At 39.6% G+C, this 13,898-nt stretch overlaps 1 protein-coding gene across 2 annotated transcripts in view; it reads right to left on the minus strand.

Annotated features, from left to right (window-relative positions):
- The window catches only part of SV2B (synaptic vesicle glycoprotein 2B), a 180,102-nt gene extending 177,916 nt beyond the window's left edge, over nt 1-2,186 (minus strand). Inside the window, exon 1 of one of the 2 annotated variants that reach the window (XM_079127373.1) lies at nt 2,025-2,186. The gene's annotated coding sequence lies outside the window, so the exon portion shown is untranslated. Of the gene's footprint in view, nt 1-1,280; nt 1,375-2,024 lie in introns of those variants that run through there. The other variant, XM_079127374.1, reaches the window with a different exon arrangement.
- Nucleotides 2,187-13,898: the final 11,712 nt, after the last annotated feature.

The raw sequence follows: 13,898 nt of genomic DNA on the forward strand, positions 1-13,898 counted from the left end.
TGTCAATTAATATATGACAATTTTTTAGCAATGAACAAATACTTTAGGTATCTTTTATATAATTATCCTAGCAACCTTGCTGATTCTGTCTTACCGATCAGGAAACCAAAGCTCAAAGAAAGACTAAGTAACTTGCCCAAGACACTCACCAGCTCTGTTTGAGCATCGAAGTCCAGACTCATTGCAGTGTGTCAGCCTGCTTTTCAAATGCTTAATGATGGTTTAGGTTACAGGGTGCATGTAACATGTATCTCCAGCAAACCTGCCAGCCCAGGAGCTCTTCATTCTATCATTTTTCATCACCCACCACAGCTTTCATCCAAGAAGAAACAACTTCAAGGTTGGTTTCTCCTCTCCCGGCATAGAATTGTAATAATGGCTTTAGTTTTCCTTTATTCCAATCACTTAGGGACATGAGGGTCACAGTTTTCCTTTAGAACCAGTCTGGGACAAGGACAGGTGAGGGCCCCAGGAGGAAGAGGCAGAAGTGCATCTTGTTTGAAACAACCTAAGAATTTTCCAGAGTCCCTGCCTTTGTGATGTGCTGCTTTAAACCTTCATTGTCCTGGAATTTAGGAAAACCATCTGTTAAAAAAATAAAAATAAAAAGCCTGACCTGCATTGGGTGTGCTTCTCCCTTGGTGCCAGCCTGTGCCTGCTGTGGTCTAGTCAAGTACTGCAAACACCAGCTCTGCTGGGGCTTGTAAAGCTCTGCCTACCCAGTGGCAGTGAGGGTGATGGGGTAGGAGAGGGATGTAGGTCACTCACAGACAAGGGACCAAGAGAAGGACCCAGTCTGCTGAAACGCATGTGGGCTCCATCTTTAAAATAATTCCTTTTCCTCTCTGCAACCACCCACCAGATTTTCACACCACCATCCCTGAACCTGTCACACCTTGTTACTACAGGTGTTTCTTCAGGTTAGATTGTGTGAGGTGCCAGGACTTGGTTTTCATCATCTCTGCATCCTTAGGGATTAATTCAATCTGATCCATACAAGGTGCTCAGGAGTATTTGCTGACTCAGGAAAGATGCAGAATGAATCTTACTGCATCCACTGCATTGACTAGACCAAACAGGACAAGTTACCTCTTCTAGAAAAAGCAGGAAGAAACACACACACACACACACACATAGAAGAGACTAAGGTAAACCAGAACCACAGCTTAGCTGACTACAATGCCTAATACATCCCCGTACACACTCCTCTAGTCCCCCTTCATGGGTCACTCACTGAGTGGCTTAGAAAACAAATAAGAATACCCAGCGCCCCATCTCACCTCACCCTGGCTGCTGTTATCGGAGCCCAAGACATCAGATGTTAAGTTACCTTTAAATGGAGATGGTTTGCAGATGCGATTTCTGGATAAATGATAGTGTTTCATCGGCCCTGCTGAACCTTGGACCCGTCCGCAGAAGAAACAGCAGTGCCTCGTTCCTCCCCATCTAAACACATTTGCTCACCCATCCCTGCAAAACAAACCATGTTCTTTTCCTTGCACTAAAACCCATCCATAAACAAATCCTCTGTGTCCCTAAGAAAAGGCTTCCAAGTCCACGGAGGGCGCCCTCCACATACGGAAATATACACAAACCCCAACCCAGAGCCATCAGGTGTAAGCATGTTTTTAATCTGTTCTTTAAGAACAAACCAACAACAAAATCCACCTAATAGGAATAGAATTCAAACTAAAAGCGGTGGCTGGGAAGCATATGGAAACGGGCTATAAATGTCAGTAGCCTAAGTTGCAAAACTATTTATGACGCTAACAGTTCGCAAGATTTAATAAACAGTCCTTGGGGAGGCCCCACCTTCAAGAAGCGCACAGCCCGGAACAGCCAGCAAGTCCTTGCTTTTCTGCGCGCTTTCCAAGACTCGCTCTGCTTTTTGTGCCATTAACTATAAACAACACTCAGTGGTACCGGGATGTGTGCTTCAGCAGGCTAGCCCCGGAACCTTGGCGCGCGAGTCAGCACCCGGGCTTGGTCTACACGCACTGCAGCTAAGCAACGCAGTCCCCTACCTGGGTGGGAAATCCGCCCGCCGACGGTCGCCTCCGGGTGCGTGTGGGGCAGCGTCCGCCTTGGCAGCCCAGCCCGCAGCTCCCGCTGACGCGGCGCTGGGGCGATCCCGGCTGAGGCAGGCTCCGGCCGGTGTCACACCTGCATCACCGCGCCCACGCCGCCGCCGCTGCCACCCGCCCAGGCGCAGCGCGCAGCGCGCCCCCGCCCCACGAACACCCAGGGCGGGAGGCTCCTGGGTTATCTATTCAGCAGGATCAGATCCTAACCAGGGCATTAAAGGTATTCGCTGCGGGCAGCTCTTTGCTTCTAAATCCCCTTCTGATTCAGGGCTAGGTGTTTGAAATAGTTCCGTGAGAAAGGATCTATTTTGAATTTGCAGACAAACAGGTCTGCAAACTTCTTAATCCTCTAGGTTTGGACCAATTGATTATAATCATTTCGCTCTCTCCACCCACCTCACCTCCGGCAAGGGGGCGCTATCTGTTCCACAAGCTCTTTCGCCAACTCCAAACCTAGATGTGTCAGACGCCAAGATTCAAATTCCTGGGAAGAGGAAACCTCAGATTATGCCAGCCCCTCCCCCCACCAAAGCATCGTAGATAATAGATGGTGTTAGATTATTCTGTCCTTTTTACTTCCTCAGAAACTGAAAAGAACCTACTTGACGAATGAGGAGAAGGAGGAAAACTTAGAAGGCTGGATGCATTCGACAAAGTACTTCTCTCTCTCTTCTTCCAATGACCCCCAACTCCGTTCACAAAAGGGTTCCGCAAATCGAAATGCCCAAGCTCAACCTTCATTGAAAGACTTCTCAGGAGCAGAGGGCTCCTTCTAGGATGAAGTGAGGAGCAAAGAAATGAAACTGAAAATTCAGAGAGGAAATCCAACAAAAGCCAAGTCCAGCTTTCAGGTGCCGGTCTCCTCCAGGATTGGGAACTCTGTTCCTTTCCTAATAGTGCTGAAATGGAGACAATTCCTGAAAGATTATTGCATTTTCCCCACTGAACCCTCTGCCATCCCCAGGTCTTCCCCTCTCTCTCCCCACTTGGGCTACAATCACCGTGTTGCTCTCCAGCTCCCTGCCTCTCTCCTGGCTAAAGCTTTTCCTCGCCTGGATCACTGGCCAGGGCTTCACCAACTGGATCTCCTAGGGTCATTTCTTAAAAAGTAAGTCTGCTCTTGACTCCTTCCTACCTAAAACCCTGCCTGGACTTCCCTATGTCCTTAGAAAAGCATGTCTGTGGTTTGCTACATATGGATATGGCAAAGGCATCCATGTGCTCAATATGGATTACCATATCTATGTTCTAGACTGAGATTGGGAACAGTTGTGCATCCAGAGATTTCTTTATGTCCTTTCCTAGTCGATATCACTCATTCCCCAAATGTAACCACTATTCTGATCCCTTTCAGCATCAATATGTATTGCCTATTCTTAAACTACATATGAACAGAATCATACAGTATGTACTCTTTTGTACATGGCCTCTTTTACTCAAATGTTGTGAGATTCATCCAGACATTACATATATTAGAGGGTCACTCTTTATTCTTACCTAGCACTTCATTGCCTAATTACAAAACTATTTATTTATCCCTTCTGTGGGTGGACATTTGGGTTGTTTTCAGTCTTCAGTTATTATGAATAAAGCTGTTATGAACAGTTTATAGAATCTACAACCCTTTCTTTTGAGGGTGTAAGAAAGAGTGGAATTCCTGGGTTATAAGGTAAGTTTTTGCTTTAGCAGATACTACTAGGCAGATTTTCAAAATGGTTACGCCAGTTTATAATATCAATTGCAATATGTGAAAATTCCAGATGTCCTACTTCTTTACTATAACTTGACGATATCAATCTTGCTAATTCTTGCCATTCTTATGGGTATGGTGGTATTTCCACTTAGCTGCTGTAATTTGTATTTCCTTGCTGATTAATGATATTGAGCAACTGCTTTTATGCTTACTAGCCCCGTGGATATTCTGTGTGAAGGGTCATTTCAAGTCTTTTGATCTATCTATTGTTTGGGGGGTTTTTTTGGTTTTTTTGTTTTTTGGTTTTTGTTTTTTGGCTTTTTTTGTTTTGTTTTGTTTTGTTTTGTTTTGTTTTTGCTTTTGCTTTTGCTTTACCCATACATTTTGGTTTGTCTTCTATTCATGTAAGGGTGAAGGAGATTTAAAGTTTATTTTTTTCCATAGATAGCCAGATGAAAAACCATATGGAAAAGACTGTCTTTATTGATTAGCTTATAGTAACCTCTTTGTTATAAATCAAGTGACCATCTGTGTATGGTTCTATTTCTATTGTTTGGTTTTTTTTTTTTTTTTTTTTTTTTTTTTTTTTGGTCCAAGTGCACAACCTTGTGTCAACATTTCACTGTCTTAGTTTATTGTAAGTCTTTAATTTTGATAGGGGTTGTCCACCAACTTTGTTCTAATTATATTGCCTTTGCTCTTTTAGTTCCTTAGCTTTTCCACATGAACTTTAGAATCATTGTCAAATTATATACATACAAACCCTGATGAGACTTTGATAAGATTTTAAAATCTACAGATTAGTTTAGTGAGAATCAACATCTTATCAATATTTTCTTATAATTTACATAGCAAAGCTCTTTATTTATTTTGGTCTTCTTTCATTTCAGTAATATTTTTTGGATTTCAATGGGTAGACCTTGCACATAGTTTTTTGTGTGATGTTTACGTATTTTTACTGTCAAATATGATGCTAGCCATGGCTGTACAGGGGAATGAAAAATAATTTTCCCTCTGCACTTCTAAGCTCTAAACTGGGGCCCTATAACAAAGGACAGATTAAGAAGAGAAAAACAATCAAGTTTATGAATATGTATGTCTCCTACATATATGGAAGAAATCCAAGGAATGAGTGATTCTCATGGACATGGCCTAGAACTGCAGCTTACATACCATCTTCAACAAAGAACAATAAATTTTTAGAGACATGACAGGCAAAGAAAAGACCCTTGAGTCTTTAGGGATAGTAAAATGTAGGAAGACAAATATACAGAGTCCTAATGGTAGACAATAGCTACTTGGTAACTTCACTGTGTAGATTTCTCTGCTGCCATCTCCATACTGGTAAGGCTTTCAAGTAGTCTGTACTCAGTGATTTATTTTTGCCTTTCATGGTAGAAAAGGGAAGAGAGACACCCTTATAAATTTAGGAAAATAAGGAGAAAAAGAGAGTTTTTCTTATGACTGCTTCTTTTGAATTGAAGTCATCCATATGCCAAAGTGGCATGTTCGGGGGAGGCATTCTTCTACCTTCCGTATTTATTTTTTAAACCTTTACCAGATTAAAGTTTTCTACTTCTGTTGTTTGCCCAAAATTACATATATGCATTTAATTTTGTCAACTTTGTGGCATCTATTGAGATAACCATAGGAGTTGGATAGCAACTGTACATAGATTCATTTCATCTCTGTTTTCATGTTTCAAGGGAGAGATCTATCTTACTTATACCAATCAAGCATTTGCTGCCCCACATGCATAGAAGCCACTACTATGGCACTAGTTTTTGTTGTTGTTGTTGTTGTTCTTGTTGTTGTTTTGGTTTTGCTGCAGGATTGAACCATGGGTTTGTACATGTGAGGCAAACACTCTACCAACTGAGCTACATCCCAAGTCCTATGGCACCAGTTTTGGCAAAAGTGAAGAGCTTTATTGCACAGTTAACCAGCAAGGAGGTCAGAAGCTGCAAGCAGATCTGCTTCACCATCAGTTGGTACCCAAGAAATCTGCAGGACGAGAGAGAGGGGAAGTTGCCTTTTGATTAGATGGTGAGAAGAAGGAATTTTAGGGTTCTTTTGTGCAGAGGTGGCCTCTTCATGTGTCGCATGTTTCTTCTGGGAGATAGTCATCATGTTCTGCGTGGGGGACTTTTGAGCTCATCATGTCAAAAGGTCATTGAGCTGCTTCTATACAGATCCATTCTTGAAAAGTCAATTCCAAATGGTCCTTGAGTGCATTCTAAAGGCTTTTCCTGAAAAACAAAGCAAATACTCTGTTATTTAAGGAATAATTTTGTTCAGGCTTTAGCTAATTTATTGCGTTTGTCCTAGTGCATTCCCTGTAGGGAAAATTTTTCTCCTGAGCACTGTAAAACTAGAATATTTCATTCTGTCTTCCCAGTACAGTGCCCAACTTCTCATCCCCCTCACCTCAGCATTCAGCAAATATCCTATCAGATAAACTGTACATTCAGAGCTTCCCTGGATTTTAAACCAGCATATGTGGCCATGTGTTATTCTAAAGCGCCACAGGTTTTCTTTTCTTTGCCCACAATCGGCCTCATCTGTAATACATACTCAACCTCAGCAAATCTCCTACGTAAGAAAAAAATCATCTCAGCTTGTCTGGGAGGAGCTCTTCCAAATGTGAGTTTATCTACTCTTTACTTAAAATATAATTTCTATACAACCATAGAAACGAAAAGTTGTACCCCGTTTGTGTACAATGAATCAAAATGCAGTCTATAAAATTTTTTAAAAAATTTTTTAAAGAAATCAATTTGCTAACCTTTTAATCCTCATAACATTTTTATGGGGTAGGTAGGGAACATTTTCCGAAAAGTTATATAACTTGCCAAAGATCATGTAATAGAAAGTAATGAAGCCAGAGGATGAAGTTAAACTCTCTCATTCTAAAACCAGGGACTGGTTATGACCATGATGATCTAATGTCCCCAGTTGTTTAGAAGACCCTTTTCTAAATAGGAAAAGAAATGCTAATTCTGATTTCTAACAGAAAATCTGAAGTGAAGATCATTTTTAAAACATTCTTTTGAGGTTTGCTTTGAGTCAGATATGTAAATAGATCACTTTAAATTCAAGACACACTTCTCACCAAAATTCATCTGTAGAAATTAAATTACCATTTCTTATTCCTTTAGACCCAAAGGACAAACCTCACTTAATCAAGACCATTTTTGTCCCTATTTTCTGCAGGAACCATGAGGACAACTGTCAAATTTTCTGTGTCTTGCTCCCACAGAAGATTTCTTTTATGTATGACAATTCACTTCATTGATATGGAGGCAACTAGGAGATTAGATGTTTTCATTTGGGGCATGTAAATGCAGCAACTTCCCAAACTTGTTGCATAGAAAGGCAAAAGTTAAGACAAAGAGGTCAGAAATGGGAATTTCTACAATCAATATGTATTTTGAAAAGAATTAATTGTCATGTGAAGACCTAGAGGTCATTAGCAGCTTTTGATTTGTGGCTGAAAAGGAGGCATCACCAGTGACACTGGTGTGGAAATCCAGAACATTCTGTGGAGCTCCAGGGTTCCCTTTGTGGACCTCTGGCTAATAATAATGTGAGAATGACAAATCCCCTTCTACAATTTTAACAGGACAAAAAAGTAACATGCAAAGAATCAGAATGTCTTCCACACCCTGTACTGGCAGAGCAGAATTTCAGATTTGGCCATGCAAAATCCGATATATGAACTGACTCAGAAAGCACTCGGGTTATTGGTTTTTAGGGAAGAAAGCATGGCCTAATACTGCAAATATACCAAACAATTCTATGGGGAAAGTGTTGGTAGCTTGAAAGCAGATTTATAAAACTAAATCTGAAAGGGGAGAAAAATTGAAATCTGCAAAGTCCCTGCATAGGATTTGAAATATTTCCATTGCATTCTTCTGCCTCCCAGTCAACCAAAGAAGACAGTAATTCCAGGCATTGACAAAGTCTAGCAGACTTCCTGGTTCATTTCCTGAATTTTTATCTCTCTATAAATTTTGATGATTCAATTATAATACCATCAGATGATGTGAAAATGCCACTCTCCTGTATAAAAAAAGCTTTTAACACTCTCTTCCAGCACAACAATCAATTAACAAGTGCCTTTATTAGGTGCTTACCATTTTAAAAAGGCAATCTGTGTGTATCTTTATTAATCTTCTCAAAAAAACTTCAAGTTATGCACATTATTTTTATTTGAGAGATATCAAAAACAAGCTTAAGGTGGTCAGGTGATTTAACAAAGGTCACACAACCAATAAATGGTGGTGCCAAGAGCAAATTGTGGTATAATTCCAAAGCCTAAGCTCTTTCCTAAAAATCACTTCTTCTCTATTCACAGATTTGACTCCTCCAATTTGGTTCTGGACTCACCCACCTGTCTTCTCTTCCTTCCTTCTTTTCCCACATCTCTCATTCCCAATAAACTGGCCCATTCCCTCAAATGTTTTGAACTTAGCTTTTCTTCTGTATCTTTAACACATACTAACTTCATACTAAAGCCTGTCCTTGGCTGTAAAAAGTCACCTTACCATTGACATTCTTGTTGAGATTCCACCTCCTTTAATAATCTGCTCAGACTACTCTATCCCTACTCTCAGCTCTCCATAGCAATTTCTCCCTTCTAGAGGTTTATATGTGTTTTTTTTTTTATTTGTTGTTTTTAAATATATATGACAATACAGTGTATTTTGACGTGTACATGCATGGAATATAACCCATTCTAATTGGGATCCCATTCTTGTGGTTGTACATATTATGGAGTTACACTGGTCATGTATTCATTTATGAGCAAAGGAAAGTTGTGTCTGATTCATTCTACTATCTCTCCTATTCCCATCTCCCCTCCCTTCCCTTCATTCTCCTTTGTCTAATCCTTAATACTATTTCTTCATTCATTCATTCAACAAATCCTCACTCACTTCAGGAACTGGAAACTTGAAAATGATCAGAAGTGAAATCCTATCACAGATTGGTCAAAAGTTGCTCCATGGAGTGTTAATTTCTTCATATATGCAAGTTTTCTTATGCACAGCATCCAGATGATCAACCTGCTGGTTTCCACAAGAGCCCCACAACTCATACTAGAAAAGCCCTGGGACACAAAGTTAAAAATAGGCTCTGCATCTGAGGCAGGCTGGTGATATACCTGTGCAGAGATGATTCCCGCAGCAGTGCCTAGACTGAAGTGGATGTGAGCAGAGCACAAGAGGTATCCACTCAGTAGCACCAGATGTCAAAGAGAGACCATAAGCACCTGCAAGCTCAAGGTCACCATTCAACTGCAAGATCCTGGCTACCTCTGCACTTCCAGTAATGTGAGCACATAAACTCTCTTAATGTTTAAGCCACTTCTTTCTTTTTAGCCCCCTTTTAAAAATACTAGACCAAAAAAAAAATAAAATAAAAAATAGATGATAGATAGAAAGATAGATAGATAGATAGATAGATAGATAGATAGATAGACAGACAGACAGACAGATAAATTAGATAGAGTAACTGTGACATGGGAGATAAGTAGTTAACAGGTAAGCACTTGGGGAATGGGGAAAGATAATGCTGACTTACACTTTTTTTCAGAACCATTCTGGCTTCTGTATTAGGAATAGACTATAAAGGGCAGGGAGGAAGCAAAGATACCAGTGTAGAGGCTAATGCGGCAATTCAGGCTAGAAATGACAGTGGCCTGGACAAGGTAGTCAGAGTGAAGGAGGTAAGAGGGCTTCACCCCACCACGTTATTGCACATGCCAGTAAAAAATTTACAAAGAAAGTTCCCAAGAAAGAAAATGAGGATCCATAAGAAATGGGAGACAGAATGAAACAGGAAAGGCTATCAGACATGTATTGAGGAGGACATTTGAGTAAGGACAGTCGCAAAGTGTAAACAAAGTAGGGGAAGATTGAAAGAAAAGTGAGTTATAAATTGAATCTATGACGATGCTAATCCATGGGCAAGCAAAGACTGAAATTACTTTTTATTTCATTCAGTTGCATCTCTTTAAAGACAATACCATACCAAGGCCGGACTATGCAGGACATGGTAGACAGAAGGCTACACAGACTTATACTGTATGAAATTAGTCATGTTTAACACATTTTGAAAGTGATTTTAGAATACTTTTACTCATTGATTTATTTAGAATTTCCCTCTGAGATATATTAAGTACAAGTCCTGCAAAGAAAATTAGATAGAAAGCAGTTTTGATACAAATTAGACTAGAATCGTGATCAAACAGAGTCTCTGCAGATAGAATGTAGCATAGAATTAATTTAGCTAAGTTTGGACCTCCTACATTAATCATTTCATAATTCATATCTTCAAATATTTACAGTTCATTGCACAAGCTCATTTTCTTTCCCTGAGGGAAGATGCTCGGTTCTTAAGGAGCCCTGTGGTTTAGTAATGGAAAGTGTGTGAAGTAAAGTATGAATGACATGAGTCTCTGAAGCCACGTTTTTGTGACTTGATTTGCCTCCAGACTAAGTGGATTGGTGAAGTAGAGGGGAAACTGAACAGTCAGTTGAGCAGGGAGTACTGGATGACTTCTTTATCCAAAACACATTTGCTAAAACAAATCAATTCTTTTAAATGCAAGTGCATGGTGAAAGTCTAGGCTCCTTCACATCTTTGTGTGAACAGCGGAATGCCTCAGTTATCTCAGACAGTGGGCATTGGCCCAGAACTAAGAATACTGGGGAGGTCCTAAAAACTTGGAAAAAGGGAACCTAGATTCTAGCCATATCTCCACTGCTAGATATGTGACTCCAAAAGTCCTATGGCTTAATAAATGGTGTTGGGAAAACCAGATATCCACATGCAAAAGAATGAAGCTCAATCGCTACCTTATGCCATTTACAAAAAAAATCATTCAAAATGGATCACAGCCCTAGACATAAGAGCTACAACTATGAAACTTTTAAAATGGGGTAAACTTCATAATACTACATTTCACAATGTTTTCTTGGGTATGACACCAAAAACAAAAATAACAAAAGAAAATATAGGTAAATTGGACCATGTCAAAATTAAGTGCCTGTGCTTCAAATAACATAATAGATTTACAAGGCAACCTACTGCAGGTTATATTGCTTATAAGGGCTTAATATTGAAACTACATAAAGAACTCTCACAACATCAACAAAAATGAAAAGTGGGCAAAAGACTTAAAAAGACATTTCTCCAAAGAAGATATGTAAATGCCAATAAGCACGTGAAAAGATGCATAACATCACTGACATCATTAGAGAAATGGAAATTAAAACCATGATGGATAATGCCTCATCCCAATTAGAGTAGCCATTTGGAAAAGAAACTGGAATCTTTTTGAATGGTTGGTAGGAACTCTTGTGCCCTGTTGGTAAAATTGTGCAGAAACTATGGAAAACAGTACAGTGGTATTATAGTTTGGATCTGGAGCGTCCTCCACAGTCTCTTGTGTTAGTCTTGGTCTCCAGCCTGTCTTGCTACTGAGAGGTGGTAGAAATATTAGGAGGTGAGCCTAGTGGAAGCTACATCACTGGGGGCATATCCTTAAAGAGGATATTGGGACCCCAGTCCCTGCCTCTCTCTCACTTTTATTCACTACCACCCGAAGGTGAACAGCTTTGTTCCAACATGTATTTCCTCCCCATGATATTCAACTTTGTCATAGTTCCAAGTGATGGACCCAAGCAACCATGGACTGAAACCTCTGAAACCTTGAGTCAAAATAAACATTGCTCCTTTTAAGTTGTTCGTCTAAGGTATTCTGTTACAGGGACAGAAAGCTGACCAACACAAGTGGTTCCTTAAAAAATTAAAAACAGAATTGTCATATGATCCAGCAATTACACTTATCAGTACATACCCGGCAAAACTAGAAGCAGGGATTGGCAAATATTTTTAAATTTGTGTTCACAGCAGCATTATTCATAATAACCAAGGAGTGGGAGGAACCCAAGTGTTCATGGGAAGGTGAATGAATAAACAAAACGTGGTATATAAACAACAAAATATTACTCAGCCTTAAAAAAAAGAAGTAAATTCTGACACGTGCTACAACATGGATAAAACCAGAGAATGTTATGCTAAGTGAAATCAGCCAGTCGCAGAAGGACAAACACTGTATGATTCCATTTATATGAGGTCCCTGGAATAATCACGTTCATAGAGACATAAAGTAGAATCATAGCTGCTGAGACCTAGGGGAACAAAATGAGAGCTACTGTTTAATGGGTATGGAATTTCAGTTTTGCCAGATTCTGGAGATGGATAGTGGTAATGGTTGCACCACCAGGTGAGGGTATTAAATGTCTCTGGACTGTACACTTAAGAAAGGTTAAGATGGTAAAATCTATATTATGCATATTTCACAATTTAAAAAACTTTTTAAAAGGTATTAACTATAAAAATGCTTTCACTGTGCAAAGCACACAGAAAATGTTCCCAAACTAATAAATTGTGTATTTGTTATTCTTTCATTAAGTTTTCTTGAATGAGGCCCAAGACAGCCCCATTATGTCAAGAATCCCTTTGTGGAGAAAAGCATGCAATGGAATAAAAAGATCAGAATAGTTAGAAATTCCTGAGAAATCCTTCAGTCCCACCCCTCAGAAAGAACAGTCACATCCTTTGCCAACTCTTAGAGTGCCTATTTCTAAAATCAATGGTTTGGACAATTCAATTAGGCCATCTGTAAGTCCTTTCATCTCTCATACTTCCCCAGTCTAATTCAATAGTTGGAAAATCATATTATGCAGTTCTAGATCCTCTGGGCAAAAGGACATGCTGAGAGGTTTGAGCTCTGGGTGTTTCTGGACACACAGGCACACACGCACACACCTTGTTTTAAGTAGAGATGCTCACTTATTCTTGTTTTCTATGCTGTGGTTGTGTTCAATATTTACTTTTTTAAAGTGTTCCTTTAAGAAAAATAATTGAAAGTTACATTTCTAAAGACATCAAATAAGTGAATTTTTCAGATGACTGGGGTTTACCCCTGTAAGTCACAAAAATCATTTTAAATTTTAACCCAAACAAACTGACGTTTGTTCCATTGCTTCCAAAATACGATTCCTTGAGCACAGCCCCCACTGGAAAGGCTTGGCTTTGCCAGAGCATGTGTTAGAGTCTGCTCTACATAGATTTATGAGGTTCTGTTTCTTTTTAATTCAGATATAATACTTTGAGACCAAAATGAAACTAATAACTAAGGAGGAATTTGATGCTTCCTCTCAGCCCAGGTCTTATCTTTTCCTGAATCAATGCACTCTGAATCTCCATTTGCTATTCAATACCATCCCTGGGTCCACATTTCCATATTTTTACAGATGTTATCTCTCTTAAAGAGATCTTCTCTTCCTCAGCCTAGTCTTCTTCTGCTGAATTCTTGTCATTATTAAAAACTCAGCTCAGTCGTTACCATTTTTAGGAAGCCAACAAGTTAGGTAAAGAGTTTCTGCTCTTCTCTCCCAAACATTCTGTCCTTAAAGATGCCACGTACACACATGTACACCATATTTTATTATGATTGTCAGTTAGCCTTCTCCTTAGCTAGGCATATGCCCCTCAAGCCAAAGTCTATGTTCTATTTATCTCTGTAACCTCAACACAGATAAAAGGACTTTTTTTTTTTTTAACTGAACTGAAATAATTTTATGCCATTTTAAAGGCTCATAGATCATTTTTTAATTGCCAAAGTCTCTCAACTTCCTCAGTGAGTTTTCTGCTGTATGCTATTGGTTAACATTATATTTTTGATGTTTCCTCCTATTGACAAGACTATTTAATGACAGAAAAATGTAAATGAAAATTAAGTAACACATCTAAATACAAAGCTGAGCAAATCTTTTTCTTTTCTTTTTTTTTTTTTTTTTTTTTTTTTTTTTTTTTTTTCCCAGCCTCAGTTTGTTCTCAGAGCAACAAGCATGGCATGGGGTTTGGGGGCTTCAGTCTTGGAGACAAGGGCAGGGTTGCAGGTCTGTCTTCTTGGCCAGGGAATATTTGGGATGCCCCAGCTGGGCCATCCAGATCACCCTTCTGAAATCGCCAGCTCTCTCCTCTCTCCTCAGTGGACAGGAGAGCAGGAGAGTGGGTGGGAGGACAGCTTCAACCAGCAAGAGACA

The sequence above is a fragment of the Sciurus vulgaris genome (genome assembly GCF_902686455.1).
Source record: "Sciurus vulgaris genome assembly, chromosome: 2".
NCBI lineage: Eukaryota > Metazoa > Chordata > Mammalia > Rodentia > Sciuridae > Sciurus > Sciurus vulgaris.